The 16,215-nt window shown below is 37.9% G+C and overlaps 1 protein-coding gene across 1 annotated transcript in view; it reads left to right on the plus strand.

Moving 5' to 3' along the window:
• Positions 1 to 16,215, plus strand: part of LOC129249823 (uncharacterized) — a 379,233-nt gene that overhangs the window by 346,044 nt on the left and 16,974 nt on the right. The window contains exon 17 of the mRNA XM_054889490.1: positions 10,979 to 11,090. The gene's annotated coding sequence lies outside the window, so the exon portion shown is untranslated. The remainder of the gene's footprint in view (positions 1 to 10,978; positions 11,091 to 16,215) is intronic.

Raw genomic sequence — 16,215 nt, forward strand, 5'->3', positions numbered from 1 at the left:
AAATTTTTTGAAAACAAAGCTATAACTGGATTTAACCTCTGCAGAGTTTTCAATCATTTTGTAAATGCTAGAGTTTGTTTGTTTTAATTTCAAGATTTCTTTGGCAGTAAGCCAAAGAGATCTTTCAGTGGATGGTAACTTATAGGCAACAGCATACAGCAAGGGAACTGGTGTAGCCGGAGGAACCCCTAAACTTCTCCTAGGGAAGCAATTTTGAAAGATAGTAATCTTTCTTATTTGCATGACCGGCGGTGGTCTTCCAATACTCAATTTTTGATCTTATAAAGCTTCTATAGAACTTCATAGCAGTCTGAGAGTGTAACCTAGCCCTGTCAGAAGTCAACATCTTGAAGAAATTTAAATTGAATGTCGAGTCCTTGATTATCTGATCATAATGCGTTCCTAGGTTCAGTGATGAGCTTATGACACGACCAAGGAACTTAATACTTTTTGTCTATTTAATCATCACACTCAAAATTATTGTTCAGAGTTTTACGGTTTCCCTGTGCAACATACATCAGGTTGCATTTCTCAAGGTTGAAGGACAGATTTAACGTATTTGCCGAAAGATTAAACTCGAGCTTTACTATGGAGATTGGCCTCAGCCAAATCAAAATCTCTATGATATGAGGCAATAATAAAATCATCCGCAAATTGATGGATGGAGGTACAATTATCCTGAATATCGTGCAACTTAGCCGTATAGACATTAAAAAGCATAGGCGTTAAACAGCTACCTTGGGGTAAGCCGTCATTTACAACAACCGAATCCGTACCAATTTTTAGGATTCTATTGGATAGGAAATTCGCAATCCAGGATGTATAATGCTCCTCTACGCCATTTTTTCTGAGTATATCAACTAACAGATTACCCCTTACACAGTTATAGGCATTGTCTAATTGTTGCATAAGCTTTTGTCAGAGAGAGCGCGAATCATATCCTAGATTATTCCATCACAGCCTCCTGCTGAGCGCCGTTTTTTGGCATTAAGCACCGTGACCACCACATCATACTGAAAGGCAAGCCTGGATACAGGAGTTGTATTGGGTAATTCCTGCCAGGCAGCAGAGTTGGGTGGTACCTGTGATTTCAAATGCTTAAGGTACACATCATTATTGTCTGAGTTTCACTTAGAATCTGCAGAATATCCATTTACTCCTCTAAGGCATTTTACAAAATTCCACGCCGCTCTCGAACTTGAATTACAATTCAGCTCTGCTATTTTTTTCCTAAACATTTTCTTTTTTGGCGTCTTTTACTTCAGCTTGCCACGCCTTCTTGCGTTCCAAAGCTACTTCCAAATTTTCCGGAGATGGGAAGTGTTTAGATTTCTTGAAAGCAGCAACATGTAGGCGATAGGACTTGGCTAGTCCCTCATTCCACCAAGCCTTTGGTTTGCATTTCTCAGACAAATGGAAGGTGGCAACAGATATTTCTTCTTGAAGTTTCATTTCAATTATTTCAAAAGATGGATCAAAGGAAATATCCCCTAAGGCATTTAGAAGCTTCTTTTTGACCAGAAATTTGGGATTGTTAATACTAACTTCAGAGAACTCTATTAAAATTGGAAAATGGTGGCTACCCACAAGCTGAAAAGGCAGAAGATTCCAAGTACAGCTGGTAGGAGCATTTGTGAAGGTTAGATCCAAAACCGACCCATCGGCCCTGTTTAGATCTCTTTTAAAAGTAAAACAAGAATTGTTCAGACACCAGAAGTCGGAGGAATTTACAAGTTCAACCAATTTCTTACCTCTGGGTGAATTTATACTGTCACCCCACTCAGTCGATCTGGCATTGAAATCCCCACAAATTAACACATTGCCAAAACTGTTCAGAAACTGAAACAACCTTTTGGAGGGAAGTAGACCGCACAAATTACAAAGTTTGGATTTAAATTAACCGTCTTTGCAACAATTATGCCAAGATTAGAAGAGTACGTTATGCTTTTGAATTGAATTTGTTTTTTCAGGGCTATGGTTACACCCCCATAGCCATCTGGTCTGTTTTTTTTTTAATCATATTGAAATTGATAAATTTTCTACATTTATTTCCATCATACTCAAATATTTTACTAAGACAAACCACATCAACACGATTATTATTAATATAATGATCAATATTGTCTATATTTGTCTTCAAGGATTGGCAATTATATTGCAGACATTTCATCTAATGAATTTACTTATGCCGAACCGCACTTAATCTCATACTGCTCAGTTTGGTGACCTGGGCAAGGGTCTCAGTATCATTAAGTCTGAAACAAGTAGCTTTAGCTATCTTCACTAGCTCCCATAATACCTTTTCTAGCTGGGAAGTAATTTGATAGTCTTGTCTTTCAAACACTGGAACCACACGAGGCTTGGTATTTTTGTTCAAAATCTTATCAGGCTTGACAGAAGACTGTTTGGGAATTGCACCCTTCTTGACAACTGAGCTATACTTCTTTTTGGTCAAGGAACGATTTATGACTTCATTAGAGTCGATCAAGTTGTCGTTCTCAACCAGTACCGGGAAATCCGTATCTTCAACATCTAACACATCGAAGCGGTTGTTGCTTTTCGGAAAGAAAGTATTGAGCACTTTTTTACGAGATAACTGTTTTACGGTTTTCAGTTTATTAACTTCATTTTCCTTCTTCCATACTGGACATTTCTCTCTATCAGAATATTTATGGTCCTTAGTTTTGTAGAAAATACATTGACTTATTTCGGAGGGCGGTATACAAACTTCTGTACTACCACAGAACAAGCAGCGTTTACTACTTTTACAGCCTTTTTGTGTGTGTCCTAATCTTCCACAGTTGTAGCATTGTCTAACAGATGGAAAGTAATGTTCTACTTGAAAATTTGTAAATTCAAGCTTGACATCCTTAGGTAGACTGTTGCCCAAAAATCCCAGCTTAACTGAGAAGGTTAGGAGAAATTTGCTTGAATCCTCCGGATCACGTCTAAGAAAACGTTGTACGAAGTTTACCTTGCTAGAAGACTTTAACTCTTTCCGGATTTCTTCATTTGAAAGGTAAAGCGCAACTCCTCGAATTACGCCATATGTTTCAAACGCCGTTCTGGGAATGAAAGGCTTTAGTTTCATTTTTAGAATGTCATTATTGGTGACGAAATTGTTTGCCGATCTGGGATGGAAGAAGAACACCTTATATAAGGTGACACCAACTTCTTCAATGATATCGATATCCTGTATTTTTAAGTGACGGATATGCTGATATAGACTCATGCCATTTCTAATTTAAATATTTTTGAACAGGTCACACTCTGAGGTGTCTACCAAATAAAAGGTTTGGCTATAAAATTGGATGGATAGTAAACGGAGCTATCAGATTTCTTTTTATTTATTTATTTTTTTTTTATTACTATTCCAATCTAGTTAACAAAACTAATAAGCAATTCATTTTACATATATTTAATTAAATCTCAAGTAAAGACAAAATTTTATGAAAAGAGATCATGCGGTTTCGTCCTTTTTAATATTCTCGTGAGGTCATCAGTTAGTAGTTTGGCTGCTTCATCATTGATGTGCTGCTGAAGTCTCTCTCTTTATGTTTATTTGCGAATTTTTTTATGATATCCGTAATGGTGTCTATATTAAGATCCTTATGTAGATTGCAATTACGAATGTATCACGGCGCTCTAACGATGTCGCGTAATACTTTATTTTGGAATCGTTGAATGATGTTTTTGTTGCTTTCACTGGTGCAGCCCCAGAGCTGTATGCCATATGACCACACTGGTTTCAGTATTTGGTTGTATAAAAGTATTTTGTTATAAATAGAGAGTTTAAAATTTCGGCCTAACAGTCAATACATTTTCTTGTATTTAAGAATTAACTCCTCGTGTTTTTTCTTGACATGTGCTTTCCATCTCAGCTTAGCATCTAAGGTCATTCCTAGATATTTTGCCGTAATTGCATGCGGTATTGCCGTATTATTGATAAATATTGGTTTGTAATTTATATTTCTATTAGTGAAGTCAACATGCACAGACTTGGTTTCGTTTAACTTGACACGTCATTTTTTGGTCCAATTTTGAATCTCATTTACTGATGCTTGTAACTTCTGAATCGCTTCTAAGTGTTTTTCATCAGTTGCTAATACTGCAGTATCATCGGCAAATGTAGCAGTTGTTGTATTGCTGCATGTGGGTATATCGTTAGTATACAAGAGATACAAAACTGGCCCGAGTACACTGCCTTGCGGGACACCTGCATTAATATCTTTCAGTTCTGAATAGACATCTGCTTGTTTTATTCTAAAGTATCTGCTCGTTAAGTAGGATTTTAAAATGTTTGAGTACTGGATTGGTTAAACTGCTTGAAGTTCCTCATGCCATACTTTATCAAAAGCTTGCGATACATCCAGGAATACCGTAGAACAGATTTGTTTTTCTTCCAGTGATTTTTCAATTACATGAGTAATGCGGTGCACTTGATCAATCGTTGAGTGCTCATTTCGAAAACCAAATTGATGGTTTGGTACAAGGCATTTTGCATCTAACAATGGTTTTAATCTTTTTAGCAAGTTTTTTTCAAAAAGCTTAGATAAAATTGGTAACAACGATATTGGTCGGCATGATGTCACATCGTGTGTTGGCTTTCCTGGTTTTGGAAACATAATAACTTTCGCTATTTTCCATTGTTGCGGTACATATTCTAAACGAAATGCAGCATTAATCAAATGTGCCAATTTGACAAAAGCATTATTGGACAATTCTTTTAATATTTTCCCTGTTATAAGGTCATAACCGGGTGCTTTTTTGATATCTATTTTATTTTTAATAGTGTCCTTCACCTCTTTAAAGGAAATCAAGGGGATTTTATCGATTTTTTGTCGAATAGGATGAGGTATATTTTCTAACTCATCTCCTTCGTTACGATGAAAAATGTTTTGAAGATATTCGGCAAATCTCTCAGGGTTTTGTTCGTTAGATTTGGCCCAGCTGCCATCATAATTTTTTATTGGTGGGGAATGCATAATAGGCCTTTTCAAGGTTTTAGTTGCCTTCCAAAGAGAATAGTCCGTACGTTTATCGCTCGTTAAATTTTCTAGAGCATCTCTAATGGAGTCATTTTTAAGTTGTTTTATTTCTTCTTTTAGTTGTGTAGAGAGTTTATTGAGTTTGGCTTTGTCTCGTGGTGCTCTGGTTTGTTGCCATTTTCTTCTCAATCTACGTTTATTTTTTATTAGCATTAAAATCTCCCTCGGATAACTATTTCCTTTAAGTCTTCTTTTTATTTCCGGTGTGCATTGCCAGGCCACTTGTTGGATAATTTTGATATATTTTTCGATAATTCGTCTAATTTCTTTCTCGATTTTATGGAAGCATTCAGATTTATATTTTCCTTTAGAATTAACTTAAAACTTTGCCAGTCGGTGTAATGATTCACGAGTGTTGGTTTGTTTATTTTTGATATTAAGTATTCGCTTAAAGTGAATACAATTGGTGAGTGATCAGAGTTTAAATCAGCGTTTTCTTCTACTTGTATAAGATAGTTGCAATTGATATTTTTTATTATGAAAAAGTCTATTAGGTCTGGAACTTTGTTTTGATCTGAGGGCCAGTAAGTTGGACTCCCTGATGAAAAAGTTTCGCAATTATACTGGTTTATTGCACATAGTAACTCCTTTCCTTTCGTTGTCAATCTGGATCCCCAATGTGTGTGCTTTGCGTTGAAGTCGCCACCTATAATAAAGCGATCTCCAACATGTTAGAAGAATGCAAAATAATCTTCTTTTTTAAGTGCATGTTTTGGTGGACTATATAGACTTGCTAGCGTTATGCTGTACTTCTTTGTATAAATTTTAATTAGTGTTGCCTGAATTTTTTCCGTTTGATATTTTGGTTCTTCACTGTACTTTAACGTTTCTTTGATGATTATGGCACTACCTCCTCTTGCTGAATTTGATGGGTGTATTGTGTGATACCAGTTGTAACCTTTAAATTTTATAAACGACTGTTTTGTGAAATGTGTTTCTGCTATTAAGCAGACATCTATGTTGTTTTCGTCTAAAACAATTTGTAACTCATGTTCAGGTTTAGAAAGACCGTTTGCATTCCATAGCATTACTTTGAAGGTATTCAATATGTTTACTTCTTCTTTTGGATACTCCTTCCGTTATTATATTCTTGTTGTTTTAATCGTTCATCAATATTTGTAATAGCTTCTTCCATATTTAATAGCTTTGACAAAATATTTTGTAAGATTTGACTAGTATCAAAGTTTTCGGTTGGCTGCGGTGCATTATCAGATCGAACTATAGTAGCATAGGTATGTCTGTTGTGCTCTTGTTTCTAAATTTTTATTTTCAGGTTCTTTTTCATGCAATTTGGTATTTAAAATATTGCGAGAATTATTTCTGAGCTTGTGCAGTTCCTTGGCAACTGCACATCCCCTATAATTTGCGGGGTGCGCTTCTCCACAGTTGCTACATTTTGGTTTTTCAGTTGACAATTTTGTACAATAAACTGTAAGGTGCTTTTCTCAACATTTTACGAATTTTGGTGGTTTTCCACAATAATTTTTAGTATGTCCATACGATTGGCAGTTCTTACATTGTGGTATTAATGTCGAACTTTTAACTGGTTCTACATTAACTACAGTATTTAATATTCTATTTATCTTGAATATATCTTCTATTTTATCGGTCGGTTCAAAGCTGACAAGAAACATATCTAGTGGCTTTTTGGTTTTCCAAGCTAGTTTGTTAATGGCACTTTTTGGTTTAAAAACTTGCGCTTCTAAATCTTTTAGTAAACTGCTTATGTAGTTGATTTGAGTGGTGCGAATTTTTTATTACAACTTTAATATCTCTGGATTGCTTATTTTCATATGTGTACCAGGATATATTTTTATCGGATAATATTTTGGTTACTACTCTGTAGTCATTTACATCAAACATGATCATTTTGTGCACATCATTATTTAGTAATTTAATATTAAATTCATATTCCGAGTTATCTTTTATATAAGAATATAGTTTTTGGTAATCACTTACATTTGTCACCATTATAGGGGGCGGACGCTTAGCAATTGATTTTTGCATCACCAATGCTGTTGTTGGTTTTGCTGTAGGAGTTGTTTGGTCAGCGTCTTCCAACGATTCATCAGCTTTTCTCTTTTCAGCTGGCCTTCTTGTTTTTTTTAGGATTCAGTCGATTTCTCCGTTAAGTTCTTCCTCATCAGTTTCATAACTAGCGACAATTTTATCTTTCAATGTCCCTGTACTTAGTGAACCTTTTAAATTTAGATTTTCATCTTTTAGCTTAGCATTATCAGCTTTAAGTTGAAGCATTTCTTGCTTAACACGTTGACTGCCGCGCCGGCACCCATTGCCCGGCGCATGGCTTTTCAATGGCGCCGCGCCGGGCAATGGGTGCCGGCGCATTGTTTTTGGTGTAATATTGCGTTATTGTAATTATATTTTCTGTCGTTTGATTTTAAAATTGAAAACATATAACAGGATATATATATATAATGTATGACAATTCAAATATAAATATGATGAAATGATTTCAAGATTTCATATAGTATTAAAAATGAAGTATTTCAATAATATACATCAAATACGTGTATTATGTATATGTATATAAAAAAATAAATAAACTGTTGCGTTATCCCAGTAGGGATTTCTGTGTTCCAACAAATATATAAGGTTGTCAAAAAAGTCTTGCGGTATTTCCGCAAGCTTGTCTTTGCAAGCGCGTAGTTCTAGTTCTATTCGTCGCATCGGTTCACGCTAGAGCTTTTTGGAAAGCTCTTTTCACGTGCTAACACGTGTTTGATTAATTGTTGTTTGCTTTTAGTCGTTCGTGAGTTATAGCGTCGCAAACATGGAGCAAAATAAAGAGAAAATACGGCATATTTTACAGTACTACTACGATAAAGGCAAAAATGCATCTCATGCTGCCAATAAAATGTGTGCAGTTTATGGACTCGATACAGTTTACATATCCACCGCACAATGATGGTTTCAACGTTTTCGTTCTGGTGCAGAGGTGATCGAAGATGCGCCACGGTCCGGAAGGCCTGTCGTCGAAAATTGCGATTAAATCGCTGAATTGATCGAAAGAGACCGGCATAGTAGCAGCCGTAGCATCGGCCAAGAGCTGGGCATGAGTCATCAAACCGTTATAAACCATTTGAAGAAGCTTGGATTCAAAAAGAAGCTCGATGTATGGGTGGCACACGACTTGACGCAAAAAAACATTTTTGCCCGTATGGATGCATGCGAATCGCTTCTGAATCGCAACAAAATCGACCCGTTTTTGAAGCGGATGGTGACTGGCGATGAAAAGTGGGTGGTCGAAAAGCAGTGAAGCTGCCCAGACGGTGGCCAAGCCTGGATTGACGGCCAGGAAGGTTCTTCTGTGTGTTTGGTGGGATTGGCAGGAAATCATCCACTATGAGCTGCTCCCCTATGGCCAAACGCTCAATTCGGACCTGTACTGCCAACAACTGGACCGCTTGAATGCAGTACTCATGCAGAAGAGGTCATCTTGATCAACAGAGGCCGAATTGTCTTCCATCAGGACAACGCCAGGCCACACACATCTTTGGTGACGCGCCAGAAGATCCGGGAGCTCGGATGGGAGGTTCTCTTGCATCCACCGTATAGTCCGATTCTCGCACCAAGTGATTACCACCTATTTCTGTCCATGGCGAGCGCGCTTGGTAGTCGGAAGTTGTCCACAAGAGAGTCCTGTGAAAATTGGCTTTCCGAGTTTTTTGACAATAGAGAAGCGAGCTTCTATAAGAGGGGCATTATGAAGTTGGCATCTCGTTGGGAACTCGTCATCGAACAAAACGGCGCATATTTGACTTAAATCGCATTATTAAAACCAATTTTATGAACAATTGAAAATTCAATAAAAATACCGCAAGACTTTTTTGACAACCTTATATTATATCAACAGCCCCTACAGTATTGCAACTAAAATGAGAACGTGCGATGTTTCAATTTATACTTGCACGATTATGTGATGCACACTTGCGGCGCTGTGTGATAACCAGCAAATTTCGCTCGGCAGTCAACGTGTTAAGTTGCATACATATTGCTTCAAGTTCAGAGATCTTGTTTTGTAAGAAAATTTCAGATTCGCAATTATAGTAATTTTTTTTTTTGTTTTGAGCCACACTTGGGTTAATGTCGGCATCAGCTTGCTTTGCAGTGCCACCTAGTGGTGAGGAGCGATTTACGGGCATTTGGGCAAAACTGTTGTATCGACTTATAAAAATCGATGGCAGCACTGCCCTATGTTTGTTAGACGGGATCAACTGCTGTATACAGACAGCTGTCCCGATGGGAATTGAGTGTTTTTAATTCCGGAAAAGTTTATTCTTTTCCAAATTTATTTTGTTAATGTGTATTTACCTAGGTTGTTTCCAATGAATTTGGCTTTGAGGTGGAAATGTAGGCGAATCCTTTTACCCACGTAAGTAAAATCGTATTTGTAATAGTTTTTTTTTTAATTACACTGCCCTGCATCGGTTTTGCGAATAAGATGGGACCTAGTGATCTCGAAGGGAATTTTCGCGCTAAGCACGAATCCGAGTTCAAGAATTTTCCATCACATCAGGTTTTCGAGAAAAAGGGGGTTGAAACCCCTAAAAATAGCGTATTTGGCCATTTTTCAAAAATTGTGGAGCAGAACCCTGACGTGCTACGATCTTCGCTATTGTCAGTAATAGGAACTTATCTACACCCAAGATAAGATATAATGAAAAGTGCAGTGTTCCTAAGGTATTTAGTGTCTGATTACAAATCTGAAGTCAAACATTCCATTTAAAAAGAAATAAAAAAAATCAAATTCAAATTTTCAAATCTAATACATCGTCTGACACACGACCGCACACCTGATAAAATACATAAAAAGTACCCGTGTATCGCCGGTTTTTCTTATCACGTCATGAATTTTGGGAATCTGACTACAGGTTTGTAATCAGCGACACTAAATACCTTAGGAACACTGCACTTTTCATTATATCTTATCTTGGGTGTAGATAAGTTCCTATGTTCATTTTTTTCCCAACCCCCGTAGACATAAGTACACCCCCTACTCGAAGGGTGCATGCGAACAATTTGGGTTTGGGCTTATTTCAAAGAGCAAAGTTCAACCTTCAATTACTGACAATAACGAAGATCGTAGCACGTCAGGGTTCTGCTCCACAATTTTTGAAAAATGGCCAAATACGCTATTTTTAGGGGTTTCAACCCCCTTATTTTTGAAAACCTGACGTGATGGAAAATTTTTGAACTCGGATTCGTGCTCAGCGCGAAAATTCCCTTCGGGAACACTAGGTCACATCTTATTCGCATCAGAAAAATTGAAATTTGCAGGGCAGTGTTATTTTCAATATATTTTACAGGAGTATTTTCTTTACACCTTTTCACACCACAACGTTTCACAACTTCAGATTCATTTGTATTCTGGATTTTTTTGGCAGTTGCATTTTTTTCAACTGTACCAGTTTCAGCATTCCATAATTTTGCATTGTTATGGAGTCTTTCGAAGATTTTACAAACTCAAACTCCATCATCTCCTCACTCTCATTTCCATCTGGATATGCTTCAAGGATATGCTTCACTCTTTTTTTTCTTAAAGATCTCGCTTTGACCTTTATTTTTAGTCTTTCGCAGATTTGTATCCATTTTTTCGCTAGCAGATTTATTGAGATTACTAGCGCAAAATTCCTCAAAATCTTCTGCTGAGCACGAGGCCGAAGGCGTTGAGGACGCCATCGCATCACCTTTTTTGCGGCTTACCGCAGGCACTTTTGCGGTAAGAAAACTCTAAACGTTCATCTTTCAGGTAGAAATTCCAGGAATTAATAGAAAAAAAAAAAACACGTGGTTTTCACAGACAGAACTATTACAGCGCTATACACCGAATTCTGCGAAAAAAAATGTCACTATCTATTGTATCTTTTAATTTCATGACGCCTTTTCTTTTTTGATAAATGAACCAGAGCACTGAAAAAAACACACCGATCACAGCTGTGTCACGAATGCGACTGCTTTTTTCTTTCTTTGAGTTTTCAAAGCTATATTTAATGGAAATATTTTATTCTTTTTTGTATGGTAAGTGAATAAAAGTACATACTAAAGTTGTTATTCTTGTCAGAATTGCAATAAATGTTAGTAAGTTATAAGTTGTGTAGATTTTTTGTGGTATTCTAGTTCTTCTATTTTCTCGATATTTTTTATATGTTTTAAAATAATTTCATTAAAAGTTGGTTTCAGTTTTGTATAATTAATATTGAAATTTATGTTGTTTACTTTGAAATTTTGTTTAAAGTTCCTATTTAGGTTTTATACATTTCATTGTTAATATATATTTCACAATCGTTAAAGAGTATTAGATAATTTTTCTTCATGTACATTTTGGTTTTTTAATAATATCAAGCCGTTTTCATTGCTGTTTCCTCTCTATATATTTTCTTTCGTTACTATTTTTATTAAAAATACATAGGTTAGCTTGTTTTAAATTGTTTTTTAAAAATATTTTCCGTGTTTATAAAATGTATTATTCAGTTCAATAATATCTTGTTGTGTTAGTTCAATAATATCTAGCGGCCGCCGTAGCCGAATGGGTCTGTGCGTGACTACCATTCGGAATTCACAGAGAGAACGTAGGTTCGAATCTCGGTGAAAACACCAAAATTAAGAAAAACCTTTTTCTAATAGCGGTCGCCCCTCGGCAGGCAATGGCAAAACTACGAGTGTATTTCTGCCATGAAAAAGCTCCTCATAAAAATATCTGCCGTTCGGAGTCGGAGTCCATTTGTGGAACAACATCAAGACGCACACCACAAATAGGAGGAGGATCTCGGCCAAATACCCAGAAAGGGTGTACGCGCCAATTATATATATATAGGTATATAATATCCTTTTGTTCAAAAATTAGTTCTTCATAGTTATCATTACTTATAGGGGTAAAATTTGATCTCTTTGCTATTATTGCTTTATTAGGAATTTTAATTGCGAAAATTATTTTATTTCGGGCTGTTCCTAATTTTATATTTTGTAACTTATTGATGTCTATGTTATATTTAATTATTTCTTCATTTGTTAGTATATTGTCTGACATAGTGTTTAATTTTGCGGAAACTATATTGTTTTGTATGTGTTCGACATTGACTTCTAACATTTTTATTTTCATTAAAGTATCAAAGTAGATAAACTGTTTATTCAGATTAGTGTATCCTGTTTCAATTTCGTTAAATTTACCTATTATCTCTTTTCTGTCGTTGTTGTTGTTGTTGTAGCAGTATCTTCGCCCTGTCAGTGTAGTGTAATTACCGGTAATTACATTTACATTTCCATGAAACTTTCAAGAAATTAATTCATTGAAATGGCTGTTAATTTGTATATTTTTGTTAATGTTGGAGATAGTCATATGAGTGTTCTCGTCTATAATTTTTAAATGATCTTCGATATTCTGTCTGTCATTGATGTAATAGATTTATTAGTCCCCTTTTTTTCTGTCTGTTACAATGTCTGTTTGGTACAATTGTGTGTAATTTCATCCTGATGCTTTTAATTATACTCTCGAGTAAAGACTTATATTCTATTAATTTGGTGTCAAAAACAAGGTCCTCTATAGATGTCAAAATAGTGTCTATTTCTTTTCGGTCGATGATGTGTAATTTTTATAATTATTATTGCAATGCACTTGCAAATTTTGTTGGTCGTTTAATGTTTATTGGGTGTATATTTGTTAGATTCAGTTTTTTTCATTCCGGTTCGTTTTTGTTGTTGTAGCAGCATAAACATCCTGAAGTGACAGTCCTTGGCCGGGTATAAATCCGGGTCGTTCCAGTAACGTAGAACCGACTGTCGTGGGAACGTTTTTGTGTTTTAGTGCTTTGTAATTTTTTACGTAATCTTCTTCTTGTGATTGTTGATATTCTTCTCTATTTTCGTCCTGATTTGAAATACTCTTTTGATGTTGTTGTTGTTGTAGCAGTATGTTCGCCCTGTCAGTGTAGTGTAATCACAAGTCGTCTTCGTCTAGCTCATCTAACGGTAGGCCCAGGGAATTAGCTGTTTCGACGGGTTGGGTCCAGAGGGAGAGAGGTGTTAGATGAGTGGGTTTGATGGGGCATGTGAAAAGATGGTTAGTGTCGTGCGGGGTGCCTTCACATGCCGGACATATGTTTAGTATGTCGGGGTCGATTCTGGATAAGTAGGAGTTTAACCTGCAACAGTATCCAGAACGTAATTGTGCCAAGGTTACGCGGGACTCTCGGGAAAGCTGGAGCTCTTCGTCTGCAAGAGTTAGTGGTTGGGCTCCGATAACAGCATTCGGGGGTCGGGCGCTTAAGAAGGTGTCAAGGGTCTCGCGATGAATGTCGTTTATGGCCTGTCTGTACACTGTCTGAACCTGGAGTGGTCTGTCTGTTTTGTCCAGGATCTCTTCCACGTAGTTGAGGAAGTGCCTCCTGATGTGCCTGGGAGGTGGCTCAGGCTCAAGCAGGTGTCTGCATGGCTGAGGCCTACGGTGACACCCTAGCAGAAACTGCTTGCTGAGCAGTTTGTTATGCTCCTTTACAGGGAGCATGTGAGCCTCGTCGTGCAGATGTTGGATTGGGGACATCAGGGGACATCCTGTCGCGGTCCTAATTGCAATATTTTGGCAGGTCTGGAGCTTCGTCCACTGCGTATCACTGGTTCCAGGCGACCAGACAGGGGCAGCATAGTTAAAAAGCGGTCGGCCTATTGGTTTGAAAGTCGACAGCAACATTTCTTTGTCTTTGCCCCAAGTGCTGCCGGAAAGCGACTTGAGGACCTTGTTGCGATTCTGTACTCTCGTTGCAATAGGGGTTGTGTGCGCTGAGAAGGAGAGCAAGCTGTCAAAGGTGACTCCCAATATTCTGGGGTTGTTTACCGTCGGTATTGGGGTATCATCGACGTGCACCTGAAGTTGCAGCTTGACCTCCTTTGTCCAGGTGGTAAAAAGGGTCGCCGTGGATTTAGTGGGAGAAAGGTATACGTTTCTCGCAGTGAAGAAGCGAGAAAGGCGGGCGAGGGAGTTGTTTACTTTTGTGCATAGGCCATCAATGTCATTGCCCGACGCCATTATCGTGCAGTCGTCGGCGTATGAGACCAGTGAGACTCCCTCTGGTGGCTGGGGGACTTCCGAAATGTGGAAATTAAAAAGCAAGGGTGAAAGGACACCACCCTGCGGTACTTCCTGCTTTATTTTTCTCTGTTTTGACGTTTGGTCTCGAAATATCACCGACGAGTAACGACCACTCAGGTAGTTCGCGGTCCACCTCTTCAGCCCTGGCGGGAGTGTCGACTGTAAAATGTCATCTAGTAGCGTGGCGTGGCTGACTGTATCGAAAGCCTTTTGTGAATACAACGCTACTAGGACAGTCCTCTCGCAGGGTCGGTTTTGGTTTAGTCCGCGGTTTACCTGGGTGTTTATGATGGTGCGTGCCGTGGTGGTGCTGTGCACTCTTCGGAAACCATGCTGGTGTGAGGCTGGAGTCAGGTGTTCTGTAAGGAGTGGAAGTAGAAGGGCTTCAAGCGTCTTCACTACTGGGGAAAGGAGAGTTATCGGACGATAGGACTCCCCTTGGTTTGCGGCTTTCCCTGGCTTCAGTAGTGGGACCACTCTCCCTAATTTCCACTTATCAGGAATGATGAGAGTGGCCATAGACAGGTTGAAGACCTTAGTGAGAAATTCTACTCCCAGTGGACCCAGCTTTTTCAGCATCAGCATGTTTAGTCCGTCAGGGCCAATGGCTTTAGATGGTTTCATATGTTTGATGGCCCCCTGAACCTCGTCGCTGGAGAAAGCAAGCGGTGCACTGTTTTATGTCAGTTTGTGCAACCGTCTGGTGGCACAACGTTTGGATCTGTCGACCGGAGGATGCAGTATAAATTGCCGGCTTTTTCACACCAGAGGTGAAGTTGCAGGACTTCAGATGCTCTACCCATTTGGTCCGCTTATGTCGGGTTACCAGTTGCCGGATCTCCGAATTGAGATCCTTTATTCGAGGATCCCCAGGATCGGCCTGGCGTAGGTGATCACGCTCATTCGTCAGAACAGCTGCTTCGGCTGGGAAATTGGGACGTATGTCCCGGATCCGTCCAGCGGGTATGAAGCGAGCCGCGGCGGCTGTGATCACCTCTTTTGATTATCATTTTTCGTGAATTTTCGTCTTTCTACTACGTCAATTGGTCTAGCATTAATGGTTGAGTGTATTGATTTGTTATACCGTTCTGTAGTTTTTAAATTTTTTTAATTTGTAGTAATTCGTGAGTTTTCAGCCTCTAAAACACGTATTTTTTCTCCGATTAATCTGTGAAATCTTTCGATATCCGAAGTGCTTGTATGGCTATTTAGTTTAGTAAAATGGACGTCTATTTCTTCCTGTTTAAGAAATTCTTTTATATTGACGCAATTAAATTCATGGGCTAATATTCAAAGTTGTGGCTTTTGACCTTTTATGGATAAGAAGATCCTGATGTTTTCTACTAGGGTTACACTGTTTCTATCCGTTAATGGTAGTGTGATCGCATTTTTCGAAAATCTGTCAATAAATGTCAAGAAGTGGTGTTTTTGGTGCATGTGTCGCCGTCTACGATCTGATTAATGTCGTTTGGCGTTTCTGTAAGATTGGTTTTAGTCTTAATGGGTTTCTGTCGTATTTTTCTTTATTACAAACATTGCAATTATTAACAAATTTTTGGATTGCTGTTTTTAGGTTTTTAAAATATATAATGATTTTTAAGTTGGTATAATTTTCATTTATACCTGCATGCCCTGTTTCATTTTTATGACACTTAGCTATGTATTATTAGGTATTTCTTCTTCATTCGCCATGTCTTGATATGTGCATTTATAAAATTTCAATTGTGTGTCAAACAGTTCTATTCGTTTTTGTTGGACTAGATGGTATTGATATTCGGTGAGTGTTGCAAATAACGTCTAAATATATATAAGGTTGTCAAAAAAGTCTTGCGGTATTTTTATTGAATTTTCAATTGTTCATAAAATTGGTTATAATAATGCGATTTAAGTCAAATATGCGCCGTTTTATTCGATGACGAGTTCCCAACGAGATGCCAACTTCATAATGCCCCTCTTATAGAAGCTCGCTTCCCTATTGTCAAAAAACTCGGAGAGCCAATTTTCACAGGACTCTCTTGTGGACAACTTCCGACTACCAAGCTCGTTCGCCATGGACAGAAA

Source organism: Anastrepha obliqua, chromosome 6 (assembly GCF_027943255.1).
Source record: "Anastrepha obliqua isolate idAnaObli1 chromosome 6, idAnaObli1_1.0, whole genome shotgun sequence".
NCBI lineage: Eukaryota > Metazoa > Arthropoda > Insecta > Diptera > Tephritidae > Anastrepha > Anastrepha obliqua.